This window comes from Heloderma suspectum, chromosome 2, assembly GCF_057233095.1.
Source record: "Heloderma suspectum isolate Gila_16-S chromosome 2, 16-S_ref, whole genome shotgun sequence".
Lineage (NCBI taxonomy): Eukaryota > Metazoa > Chordata > Lepidosauria > Squamata > Helodermatidae > Heloderma > Heloderma suspectum.
In genome coordinates this window covers 58,854,493-58,868,297 of record NC_139459.1, presented here as the reverse complement: position 1 = coordinate 58,868,297, position 13,805 = coordinate 58,854,493, and the positions used below count along the sequence as shown (strand labels likewise).

Sequence of the window (13,805 nt, the reverse complement as noted above, 5' to 3'; positions counted from 1 at the left end):
CTTCTAAGGGATTCTTGCCCACAGTAGTAGATATGATGGTCACCTGAATTAAATTCACCCATGCTTGTCCATTTTAGTTCACTGATTCCCAAGATGTTGATGTTCAATCTTGCCATCTCATGTTTGATCACCTCCAGCTTACCTTGATTCATTGATCTGACATTCCAGGTTCCTAAACAATATTGTTCTTTACAGCATCAGATTTTCTTTTCACCGTCCAACAGACACATCCACAGCTGAATGTCCTTTCGGCTTTGGCCCAGCTGCTTCACTCTTTCTGGCGCTACTTGGAAATACCCTCTGCTCTTCCCCAGCAGTATATTGGACACCTTCCGACCTGAGGGGCTCATCTTCCGGCATCATATCTTTTAGCCTTGTGATACGTTCCATGGGGTTTTCTTGGCAAGAATACTGGAGTGGGTTGCCATTTCCTTCTCCAGTGGACCACATTTTGTCAGAACTCTCTGCCATGACCTGTCCATCTTGGTTGGCCCTGCATGGCATAGCTTATGGCTTCACTGAGTTACGCAAGCCCCTTCGCCACAACAAGGCAGTGATCCATGAAGGGGAAAAATGTGCATTTGGGAGGCTGCAAAATATGGAACGCTTCACAAATTTGCATGTCATCCTTGCGCAGGGGCCATGCTAATCTTCTCTGTATCATTCCAATTTTAGTATATGTGCTGCCAAAGCGAGCGATGCTGGTTTTTACTCTGGTTTTATTGTCTTTTAAGCTTTTGAAGGTTTTATATTATGTTTTATCATGATGTATTTTAGGGTTTAATTTTTTTTAACTGCCCAGAGAGCTTTGACTATTTGCAGGTCAACCTGCAGCGGGGCCTCCAGCCGCTGCTGGGCTGTGGGGACACAAATGGCATCTGTTCACACAGTGGCCAACCAGCTGCCCCGGTCCCCGTTTTAGCCGTTTAGCCCCGCTTTTAGCCTTTGCGTCCCCGCTTTAGCCGTGATAGGCTACATAAATATTTATGTAGCCTATCACGGGCTACCATAGGGACGCAAATGGCGTCCCGTATTCAGGACGCCATTTGCATCCGCAGCAGCCCAGCAGCAGCTAGAGCTGCTGCTGCTGCTGCCGGAGCTGCCGCCAGGTAGGCTCCATTCCGGGGGGGGGGCTTTCGTGGGGTGGTGGGGCGGGTTGCTCCTTTCCACCATGGATTCCGGGAAGCTGAATTCACTGGAATTCGGCCCCCCTGGGATCTGTGGAGGAATTCTCTAACATCCCTAACTATATGTTGTGTGACAAAGTCCTTTTTATCTGTCCTGAATCTCCCACCGATCAGCTTCATGGGATGACCCCAGGTTTTAGTATTATGAGAGAGGGAGAAATACGTCTCCCTATCCATTTTCTCCACACTATGCATAATTTTGTACACCTCTATCATGTCTCCCCTTATTTGCCTTTTCTCCAAGCTAAAGAATCCCAGCTACACCCTACAGTTTGCCTCTCAGCATTTCTGACCTAAATCTCTCACTTGCTCAGGTAGAATCAAACAAGCTGCACAAAGGGGGGGGGGGGAACCAACCTTCCACCTAGTGCCCTCTCTTCTCCTTTTCTCTTGTGTTTGCTTGCAAGCTCCACCCTTCCTCATTAAAACATTTGAACTTTTTCCTGCAGATGGAACTTTTTCAAAGGCCACAGAGAAGGAAGATGTAGAACTCCAATGATATCAAATGGGAATGTAATCTTTTTACAGGGAGCATTGATTTATAAAGCCAACTCCCAAAGGTTCAGACAGGTTTATCATACTGCTATAAATGTCTGAATGCATAATGGAATGCAAGGTCTAATTTCTGTAATGTGTTTGGATGATGCATTGCTCATCAAGAACCACAGATGAAGCCAAAGAGGAAAGCTCAAGCACATTCTTTTGAAACTTTGGTCAACTAATGCATTATTAAGTATTCTAGATAAAAAGAAGAAAATGCCACACAATCTAGCTCAATAGGAAAAGAGTTCATGCGTTAGCATTTGACTGCAGTTTAATCTATATGAATGATTCCTTGGCTTCTAAGCATTTGCAAATGCACTAGAAACACAGAGCTATGGTAGCTTAGATTGGAATCAGCCTTTCCTGAGAAATAAGAATAATTTATGATTATGGTGTGTAGTGTGTTACAACTTTCTAAGCATGCACATAGTCTATAGTGTGGTCTTAACAAGGATATCAAAGTCATTGTATCTTATTAACAGAGTATGCAGTTCAAAAGCCCCACAGTAGTACATTGTGCAATTGTATCTTGATTATTATCATGTTTACCAGTATAATTATGTTAGATTGTTGACTTTATTTTTTATAGTCAGTTGGGTCTGATCTGGAGGACTGCTTTTAGTTTTAGTGAAGGCATAAGGCATGATGAAAAATGTACACTTCTAAAAGTGTGTGAAGGGGTGGGGGGATATTTCATTGTCCAAATGACAAGGAAAATATTTAGCTTGTATTTTGTGATAGTAAAGTTTTGGTACTGGGAGTGAATATCAGAGGATGAATGCTCCAATCTGCTGTCCAGTCTTATCTCTTAAGATGCCTCTAGACGTGATACTCTCAGTCCTGCCTGTGAGAGCCTCGAACAGGCTTGTTCTTTGAAACTAGATCTAGCTTTTTCCTGGATTTCTATAGCCACAAGCCTAAATTTATGTTAAAGATTGGGTAGCAGAAGATGAAATACACTGATCTCATGAAGTCCCTAAATGTGGTCACTGTCATATTTATACTGGATGAATGCAGAATGGCCACTCTTTAGATTTAAAACCAAGCAATCTAAGATCAGTGGGATTTATGTTAGGAGGCTGCTATATACTCTTTCAGGGCATCTTATCCCTGTAATATAAACAGGGCACAATCTATCATGACATACTCCTACACAAGCCCTATTGAATGAGAAGACTAGACGCACATAGGACATCTTCCCAGTGGCCACTCACCTCCCACTATGCTGCATAGATAGCGTGGGGACTGATGTGAGCTCAAGGTCCATAGAGCTGGGCTTCCTGTAGTGACTCTGGAGATATCCCAGAGTTAAGTAGCATCACAGTTCCCATGCTAATAGTTGTGTGCTATGACACCAATCCAGGAATGCAGGAAGACAATATCTTGACTGTCATGGTGGCATCCATGTGGGGTAGGTTAAGCAAAGCTGGCTGAGGTGCCAGGTGCATCATCCACCTGGTGCAGTGAATGGGGTGGCTTTACTTTCAGAAGCCTGCATGCAGCAAAGCTGACTCCCCACTTAAAGCACCAAATGGATGATTCACCTCATGCCTCAATCAGCTCAGCTTTACCTGCCCCATATCCTCCACAATGGGAGAAGGCAAAGCCACCCTGGCCAATGTGTCAGGTGGATAAAGGGGGAAACAAGCCCTCCGCCAAAGTGCTGAGTGGAAGATCTACCTGGTGCTTTGGCCAAGAACTAAATGACATCAGGGCATGAGGCCCCACCCACTGATATGAGGGAGCTTGGCCACATCCCCTGATGTCAATTGGCCCATGTAAGGCTGGGTAGGGGGTTATCTGCCCCCACTCCAAACTAGTTCCCCACCCCTGTGGGGTACCACAAGTTTCTATTTTGTCCCCTATGTTTTTTAACATCTAGCTAAAGCTGCTGGGGGAAGCTATCCAGAGGTTTGGGCTAAAGGGTCATTAGCATACTGATGACACACAGCTCCATTTTGCATTTTTCACCTAATGATTCCAGAGAGGTTGTGGAACTCCTGAACAGGTGTCCAGGAGCCATTTTGGGATGGATGAGGGCAAACAAGCTGAAATATAATCCTGACAAGATGGAAGAGAGCTTCGGCTATTGGGCGGTATAGAAATTAAATAAATAAATAAATAAATAAATAAATAAATAAATACTGTGTGTAGGGATGTGGAAAAATCCATTTGCGGGAGGTGGAGTTTGATGACTTTTCCTAGGTTCAGCCCCCTGGACTTTATTTCGGTTCCCACTGCAGTGCCCAACCCTATCTGAAGTGAGTCGGGCCAGCCCCACCCCACATGTTCCACAATTTGCACAAATTTCTGAGCAATTTCCTCAAATTTCTGAGCAATTTGTGCAAATGCGGCCGTAATTTGTCCAAATTCAGCCATAAGTTGAGGAAATTGCTCAGTTATTTGTGCAAATTGTGAAACCTGTGGGAAAAAAATGTGCAAAAAAGGTCCCAGAGTTTGGGGAAAAGCCTGCAGCTCCGCTCATAAACACAAATCGAGCTGCATGTGCCACGGAAGTCTGTTGAGTAAAGAAATAACTGGAGTTCCCAGTGATGGACATCCCTAACTGTGCGTGGGACAGCTGGCAGACATGGATAGAGGTGTTCAGCCAATTCTGGACAGGGTTATACTCCCTCTGAAATACCAGTTTCCCAGTTTGGGGGCTCTTCCAGGATTCAGAGCTATCTGTGGAAATGCAGGTGGCTTCAGTATCCAGGAGTGTGTCTAATCAGCTGAGGCTGGTATGCTAGTTGCAACCCTATCTGGATGGAGCAGCTCTCACCTCAGTTACTCATGCTGTGGTTACATACATGCTAGATTACCTCAGTGAATTGGGACTGCCTTTGGAGACAGTTTGGAAGCTTCCACTAGTACAAAATGTGGTCCTCGGATACTAGTGGGGCCAAGGCATTAAGAACATGTCACACCTATCTTGAACAAACTGCACTGGCTGCCTGTTCGCTTTTGGAAATGAATTCAAAGTGCTGGATTTGGCCTTTAAAGCTCCAAACAGTTTGGGACCAAGTTACTTGACAAATTTCCTGTGATTATATGTGTCAGGAATGCCCTGGCGGCCTCTTTCAGTAGACTCCAATAGCCAACTCAAGACACAGACGAAAGGATTCTTTTCAAAGCTTTAATCCTTTTATAACTTAATGACTCTTTCAGATGCTAATCACCACGACTAAAGCAAGGAATAGCAGAGTGGCCTAAGCTTTGAATAGGCAGTTGATTCCCGTTTGAAAGAGAGTCACTTGAAGACCCAGAACTTATGGGCTAGGGAGAGATCCTCCCTCTTTCCCTTGGGTCCACGGGAGGCGGCCGTTGCTTGCGCACCAAACGGGTGCTACGCCTCCTTTCCATGCCTGCGTCTGCGTCGAGCGTCAAGCAAGCCCTGTTCCCGCACTTTCTCACTGCTAGGATCACTATCTAACTCAGGAATGCCGGCAGGAGGAATCTCTGCCAGCTGCGGTACCTGTGAAGGATGAGCTGGCTCCTCTCCCATGGATGCTGTTCCTCCTCAGAATCAGAACTGCTCTGGGGCTCTATGGGCTCAGTTTCCACCCCGACAATATGAACCTGCCTGAGTTTTAAGATCTGCTGGAGGGGCCTTGTTTGTTTGCCCACTATTAATAATGACCAGATTGGTGTGCATTCCCGGCAGTGGCCCCTCATTTGCAGAACTCCTTAACCCAGGATAGACAGTTGCCCCACTCCCTGGGGGTGGGGTTGCCTTTGGCTAAGGGGGTTTATTAGTCTTTTATGCTGAAGTTTGACCTTCCTATTGTTTATCTGGCTGGCCTGATTGTGCATTTGAATGTGCTGATGGTTATTTTTATTGCTGTTCTAATTTTTCATGTTGTGTTTCTTTTTTATAGAATCATAGAATAGTAGGGTTGGAAGGGGCCTACAAGGCCATCGAGTCCAACCCCCTGCTCAATGCAGGAATCCAAGTCAGAGCATCCCTGACAAATGGCTGTCCAGCCTCGTCTTAAAGGCCTCCAGTGTGGGAGAGCCCACCACCTCCCCAGGTAATTGGTTCCATTGCCGTATTGCTCTGACACTCAGGAAGTTTTTCCTGATGTTCAGCCGGAATCTGGCTTCCTGTAACTTGAGCCCATTATTCCGTGTCCTGCACTCTGGGATGATCAAGAAGAGATCCTGGCCTTCTTCTCTGTGACAACCTTTCAAGTACTTGAAGAGTGCTATCATATCTCCCCTCAGTCTTCTCTTCTCAAGGCTAAACATGCCCAGTTCTTTCAGTCTCTCTTCATAGGGCTTTGTTTCCAGTCCCCTGATCATCTTTGTTGCCCTCCTTTGAACCCTCTCCAGCTTGTCTGCATCCTTCTTAAAGTGTGGTGCCCAGAACTGGACACAGTACTCCAGATGAGGCCTAACCAGTGCTGAGTAGAGGGGAACTAGTACTTCCCGGGATTTGGAAGCGATGCTTCTATTAATGCAGCCCAAAATAGCATTTGCCTTTTTTGCAGCCACATCACATTGTTGGCTCATATTCAGCTTGTGATCGACGACAATTCCAAGATCCTTCTCGCTCGTAGTGTGGTTGAGCCACGTATCCCCCATCTTGTAACTGTGCATTTGGTTTCTTTTTCCTAGGTGCAGAACTTGGCATTTGTCCCTATTAAATGCCATTCTGTTGTTTTCTGCCCAGCACTCCAGTCTATCCAGATCACTTTGAATTTTGTTTCTGTCTTCCAAAGTATTAGCTATCCCTCCCAATTTTGTGTCATCTGCAAATTTGATCAGCATTCCCTGCACCTCCTCCTCCAAGTCATTAATAAAAATGTTGAAGAGCACTGGGCCCAGGACTGAGCCCTGCGGTACCCCGCTCGTTACCTCTCCCCAGCTTGAGAAGGTCCCATTGATAAGCACTCTTTGAGTCCGATTCTGTAGCCAACTGTGGATCCACATGATCGTTGTTTCATCTAGCCCACTTCGAGCTAGTTTGCTCATCAGGATATCATGGGGCACTTTGTCGAAAGCTTTGCTGAAGTCGAGGTATATGATGTCTACAGCATTCCCACGGTCTACAAGGGAGGTGACTTGATCAAAAAATGAGATCAGATTTGTCTGGCAGGACTTGTTTTTGACAAATCCATGTTGGCTTCGAGTAATCACGGCATTGTTGTCAAGGTGCTTCCAGATGGATTGCTTTATGATCTGCTCCAGAATTTTCCCAGGGATTGATGTCAGACTGACTGGTCTGTAGTTCCCAGGTTCCTCCTTTTTACCCTTTTTGAAGATAGGGACAACGTTAGCCCTCCTCCAGTCATCTGGCACTTCCCCGGTCCTCCATGATTTCTCAAAGAGAATAGACAGCGGTTCTGAGAGTTCTTCTGCCAGTTCCTTTATTACTCTAGGATGCAGTTCATCTGGCCCTGGAGATTTGAACTCATTCAAAGTAATGAGGTGTTCCTTGACCATATGCCTGTCGATCTCAAGCTGCAATCCTGCCCCTTCAGCCTGTACTTCGCCTTTGCCAGGGGGGTCATAGACCCTCTTTTGGGAGAAGACTGAGCCAAAGTAGGAATTGAGCACCTCTGCCTTTTCTTTGTCATCTGTTATCATTTTGCCATCCTTATTTAATAGCTGAACAACCATTTCTTTCCTCTGCCTTTTACTATGCACGTAGCTGAAGAAAGCCTTTTTGTTGTTTTTAGCATCCCTCGCTAACCTCACCTCGTTCTCCGCTTTAGCCTTCCTGACGCCATCCCTGCAATTCTGTGCTACCTGCCTGTACTCTTCCTTTGTTACTTGGCCTTCTTTCCACTTCTTATATGTGTCCTTTTTTGTTTTCAGGTCATCCCTAAGCTTTTTGTGAAGCCACATTGGCTTCTTCTGTTGTCTTCCACCTTTTCTTCTTGTTGGAATTGTTTGTGATTGTGCCTTGAGAATTTCCTTTTTTAAAAGTTCCCACCCATCTTGGACTCCTTTTCTCGCTAGCATTGTTTGCCATGGGACCTTACTGATCATTGTTCTGAGTTTATTAAAATCAGCTTTCCTAAAATCCAGGGTACGCGTTTGAGTACACTCGGCTTTTGCTTCCCTTAGAACCAAGAACTCAAGTACAACATGGTCGCTTTCCCCCAGAGTTCCTGTAACTGCTACTTTATCCACTAAGTCATCTCTGTTGGTTAGGATCAAGTCAAGGATAGCCGATCCTCTAGTTCCTTCCTCTACTTTCTGTAGGAGGAAGTTATCCGCCACACAAGTCAGGAATTTCCTGGAGGGGCCATGTTTTGCAGAATTTGTCTCCCAACAAATATCGGGGAAATTGAAGTCCCCCATTACTACTACATCATGCTTCCTTAAAACATTGGCTATTTGCTTTTCAAAAGTTTCATCCTTGGCTTCTCCTTGATTGGGTGGCCGGTAGTAGACTCCGACCACCAGGTTCCTTTTATTCTTTGCTCCATTTATTTCAACCCAGATGCTCTCGATGGGGCTACCAAGCTCCTCCTCCTGTATTTCTGTGCAGAGATATGTATTTTTCACATACAGTGCAACCCCGCCTCCCTTTCTGTTCCTCCTGTTCTTTTTGAACAAGTTATATCCTTCAACTGCTGTATTCCAGTCATGAGAGTCATCCCACCAAGTCTCAGTTATACCTATCAAGTCATAATTTCCCTCCTGTATTAAGAGTTCAAGTTCATTCTGTTTGTTTCCCATACTCTGGGCATTAGTATATAGACATCGAAGACCATGTGCTTCATAGTCTGGCTTTCTTCCTACATGTGTCTGAAGACTATTATTGGGCGCTATCAGCGCTGTTCTCTCCATTGCAGTGCATGCGCCTACGTCCATTGTTACCCCCAACATTACATCTCCCTTCCCCGTAGGATTCAGTTTAAAGCCCTCCTGATGAAGTTCTTCATGCTGTGTCCAAACACATTCTTCCCAGCCTTTGTGAGGTGCAACCCATCCCTAGCCAACAGCCCATCTTCCAGGAAGTATAGCCCGTGGTCCCAGAATCCAAATCTCTCTCGTCGGCACCACCTTCGTAGCCAGTCATTCACCCGGAGTATTTTTCGTTCCCTTTCTATCCCTCTTCTAACTACTGGAAGGATGGATGAGAAAACTATCTGGGCCCCAAAGTTCTTGAGTTTCCTTCCCAAAGCTTCAAAGTCTGACGTGATCTCTTCGTAGCTCCGCTTGGCGGTATCATTTGTTCCCACATGGATGAGAAGAAAGGGATACCTGTCAGTGGGCTTTATGAGTGCAGGCAACCTTTCAGTCACGTCTCTAATCTGTCCTCCCGGGAGACAACATACCTGGCGAGTCCACGGGTCTTCGCGACATACTTGGGTCTCGATCCCACGCAGCAAGGAGTCTCCCACTACTACCACTCTTCTCTTCTTCTTCTTGTAGGCCTGGGTTTCATCGCCTCTGTTTGACTGACCTTCAGCCTCTTGCTGACTCTCATGCAGGTTCCCCTGTGATTCTTCCTCTGCAGGCTGTCCTCCAGTCTCATCTGCAAGTACTTGGAATCGGTTCCACAGCTCCACCGCTTCCACTGGTGCAGAGTGGCGTCTAGTTCTTCTTCTCCTAACTGTCACCGCTTTCCAAGGAGTATCCTCTACTCCATTTTTCTTCTCCTCAGCATTTCCCACTTCTGCCTCATCTTGCTGTTGCTCTTCAAGCTTCTGGTCTGCCCTTTGCTGCTGTAGTTCCCCCATTCTGTCCAAGAACTCTTCGTGTTCTCTTATTCCCCGGAGGGTTGACAGTCTCCGCTCCAGTCCACTTACTTTTTCCTCCAGCAGCGTGATCAACTTGCACTTGTTGCAGGTGTAGGCCATGTTGTTCTCAGGCAAGAAAACAAACATTGCACACACCTTGCAGGTCACCACTACTGGAGAGTCTTGTCCTTCCATAGCCTCTTTTCCCTTTTTGTGTCTAGCTTTGTGATTGTTCTAGACTAGCCTGTGCCTGCTCCTCTACTCAGTAGAGGTTAAAAGCAGAGTCCCACTGGTGTGGAAGTGTGTGTTACAAGACAAATAAATGAAAAAAAGTTAGAAAAAAAATAAAAAAAATGTTAGGGGCCTCCCCCTTGACCTCCCCTGCCGAACTCCCCTGGCCAACTCCTGTTTACTCTCCCTGTTCGCTCACTCTGTTCACTCGCTCTCTGGGAGCTTGCCTGCTTCTGTAGTCCCTGGACCAGCTGGAGCAGCTTGCTCTGCTCTGCTCTGCTCAGCTGGGAGGCAGGGAACAGACTGAAGCTTCCCGCCCAGTCAGCTGCTGGGAGTACTCAGGCCACACCCCTCCAATTCAGTTGGAGCTCTCAGAAGCTCCTGGTGAGCTCACAGCCAGTCAGAAGGATAAAGGGCAGCGCCCTGGGCTTCCTGCAACCCACTTACCTCTTAGCCTCTGTCTCCTTTGTCTCCTTTGTCTCTTCAACCACTGCAACTCCCCTGGCCAACTCCTGTTTGCTCCCCCTGTTCGCTCGCTCTGTTCGCTCGCTCTCTGGGAGCTTGCCTGCTTCTGTAGTCCCTGGACCAGCTGGAGCAGCTTGCTCTGCTCTGCTCTGCTCAGCTGGGAGGCGGGAAACAGACTTTTCTTTCTTTTTTTGCTGTTTTGTAAGTCACTTTGAAATAAATATTTTGAAAAGTGGCCTAGAAGTATGTGTCATAAAAAAATAATAAAGAAAAAAGGGCATTCCTAGCATAGTAATAGATTTCTTCAAAGAGCTTCAGTTCTCTTTCTCTCCTTGTATTTATTTCCATCATCACCCCTGACAGTCTTGTAAGTATGGCTGGCAGCTCAACTGACAGTGCTAGTTAATGCAATTGAGATCTCATGGCCATTAGTTCGCAGCTTTGCAGCCAGAATGTGTCAACAGAAATTCATCCTCACTCCAAAGTAGTATCTCCATTAATTTCAGTAGTGGCCATACTAGTATTTGAAGAGTTTCCTCTCTTTTAGTGATAAAGAACTGAGTGACGTATTCGTTCATTCCAGTGTATTTATATACCCCAAGTTTCTATATAAAATACTCAAAATGGTTAAAAGAAACTCCATCTATCAAGGCATAAAACAGGACATTTACTAAGTTCAGCATTATATTAAAACGCTACATGAAACAAATAGTGGCATCAGCTATTCAAAATTTCATTGATCAGAAATAAAAGCCTGCTGAAATAAGTAACTCCTGGCTGCCTGTTGCAAGGCAAGCAAAGATGAAGCTAGGTGGACCTCCCCTTGAAGGGCATTTTGTAATCTATAGGGATGTACGAAAATCACTTACCTGTTTTCGAATTATGCTGATGGTGGGGGGGAGGCGTTCCGTCCCTCCCCCCGGAATCCTGGATGGGGGGGGAGGCGCTCCGTTTCTCCCCCCCCAGAATCCTCCTTGGACGGCTGTGCTCCGCGGCGGCTCTGCGGAGCAGCCGGCCAGGCCCAGCCAGGCCAGAGCCGTCCGCAGCCAGATTTCCGGCTGCGGAGGGCTCTGGGAAAAAAAAAACCCCGCATACGCAAATGGTGGTGGCTACGGCCGCCGCCATTTGCATTCCTTATTTTTGACGTCTTAATCTATGTAAATATTTACGTAGACTAAGACGGCGAAAATAAGGGGAACGCAAATAGAGTAGTGGACGCTATTTGCGTTCCCCTTATTTTCGCCATCTTAGTCTACGTAATTATTTATGTAGACTAAGATGGCCCAAAATAAGGAATGCAAATGACGGCAGCCGTAGCTGCCGCCATTTGTGTACGCGCGTTTTGTTTTGTTTTTACCTAGTCGTTTTAGGCTATGTAAGTTTTTACGTAGCCTAAAACATCTGGATTAAAAAAAAAAGAGAGAAGGCGTACGCAAATGGCAGTGGCCGTAGCCGCCGCCATTTGCATATGCCTTTTTTTTTTTTTTTACCCAGACGTTTTAGGCTATGTAAAAACTTATGTAGCCTATCATGTGGGTGTAAAAAAACCACAAAAAACCTGCAAATGGCGGCAGCAGCAGCCGGTCGGAAGACCAGCCGCTGGAGCCGCCGCCGCCAGAGCCGCCGCCGGAGCCGCAGCTGCCCGGAAGATCTGCCCCAGGTAAGTCTCATCCCAAGGGGATCCATGGGGGGGTTGGGGGGGTGGCAGGCTGTTCTGCCACAGATTTCGGGGGGCTGAATGCACTGGCATTCGGCCTCCCCAAGATCCGTGGTGGAATTCTCTGCCATTCCTAGTAATCTAGGTGCCCCTACGGAAAAGACCCTTTCTGAAACACTACGTATACTTCTGAAAGTGCAGTTACAAGCCATGAAATGTTGTTTTACTAGGCAATTTTTTTGCATGTTATGATAAGAAGGTGTACTTTCTAATAGGTCTCCTGGGCAGGATCCAACAGAGCACTGATATGCCTGCCAATTTGCGTTCCTTCTTTTTACCCAACCCACTCAGAAATACATAGGCACATGGATTAATCCTGGAAAGCCCAGAAATTTCAGCAGCCTTTGTTAGGCCTGCCGGGAAGGACTCCATCCTCCATCCTCCTGGGCTTTCCAGGATTAATCCATGTGCCTATGTATTTCTGAGTGGGTTGGGGTGGGGGGAACCAGGAAGGCATCCTCCAGCAGCCTTTGTTAGGCCTGCCGGGAAGGACTCCATCCTTCATCCTCCTGGGCTTTCCAGGATTAATCCATGTGCTTTTCAACTCCATGTGTGTGTGCCCCTAGTGTTCCTGAGTGGGTTGGGGCGGGGGGAACTGGGAAGGCATCCTCCAGCAGCCTTTGTTAGGCCTGCTGGGAAGGACTCCATCCTCCAGCATCCTGTTTGTACTATAGGCTTGTGCTTTTCAGGCTGCATGGATGGACTACATCCTCCATCCTGGGCTTTTCAGCCTAATCTGCTGTACAATATGCCCCTATTTAGTTAGCATTGGATGGCTGGATTGGTGGGTAACTACTTCTACACTGCACTATATCTGCGACTGTAGGCTGTTCACAAGATTTCAGCTTTGGCACATGCATTTATGTCTCCTTCTGCCCAGAGACATGAACATGGAGAAAAGAGGAACCCGTGGTCAATCCAGCACTCAAAAGAGGCGTGGACGCCCGGCGAGAACATACACTACTGAGGTTGCATTTCAGCGGTATTTTAAGAATGAGATGGAAGAGGAGGAAGCCCAAGGTGTGACCAGCAGCGACAGCAGCCCCAGCCCCAGTCCACCCCGCACCCGTAAGCAGCGCACACCACCAATTTCCTCTACAGAAAGTGGCACAGGCACAGCCGGCCACAACTCCAGAGGAAGAGGAAGAAAGTTCATGGATGGTGAGCGGAAGGGCAGTGTCTCCAAAGTGGATGAAAATGTTCCCAAGGAGACTCTACAGCGGCAGAATGAAAGTCAAGATATCTACGTCATTCCAAAGGATGAATCTGGTAAGACTCTGTCATCACAGGTGCTTGTAAATATCTGGATACAAATAAATATCTTCGAATATTTGAATAGTCCCTACATTAGCCTTCTGCAACCTGCAGCCTTCCAGATGTTTTGGGCTACATCTCCCAGCATTATTGACCATTGGTCATGCCGGCTGGGCCTGATGGGAGTTGAAGTCCAAAACCTTTGGAGGGGACCATTTGGGGAAAGGATCTTCTTCTTCAACACGACAAAACATACACGACTGTTTTACATTCATTCATATTCATTGCTGTGAACATATTTCATATTATTTAAATGTTACATGGTACTCCAGTACTAAAGAAAACCCCAACTCTTTAAAAGAACTGCAATACTTTCTCAAATGATACACCTTTTCGGTGGGAAAACAGTAGGGATGGCGGAGAATTTCTCCCCGAATCTTCGGGGGGCCAAGCGCCAACGCATTTGGCCCCCTGAAATCGGCGGTGAAATTCTCCGCCCCCCCCGCCCCCCCCAGGACGGGACTTACCTTTGGTGAATGTCCTTCCCAGCGGCGGGTCCCGGTGGCGGTTCGGCGGTGGTTCGTCACGGGCGGGGGCGGCGGCCGGTCTCCCGACCGGCTGCCGCCGCCGCCATTGCAAAAAAAAAAAAAAACTAAAGTAAAAAAAACACAACACACCCGTGATAGGCTACGTAACGATTTACGTAGCCTA

The 13,805-nt window shown here is 46.8% G+C and overlaps 1 non-coding gene across 1 annotated transcript; it reads right to left on the bottom strand.

Moving 5' to 3' along the window:
• Window positions 1-592: 592 nt before the first annotated feature.
• LOC146352273 (U6 spliceosomal RNA) lies at window positions 593-699 on the bottom strand. The gene has a single exon (XR_014788731.1). It is a non-coding gene; the product is annotated as a U6 spliceosomal RNA (small nuclear RNA).
• Window positions 700-13,805: the final 13,106 nt, after the last annotated feature.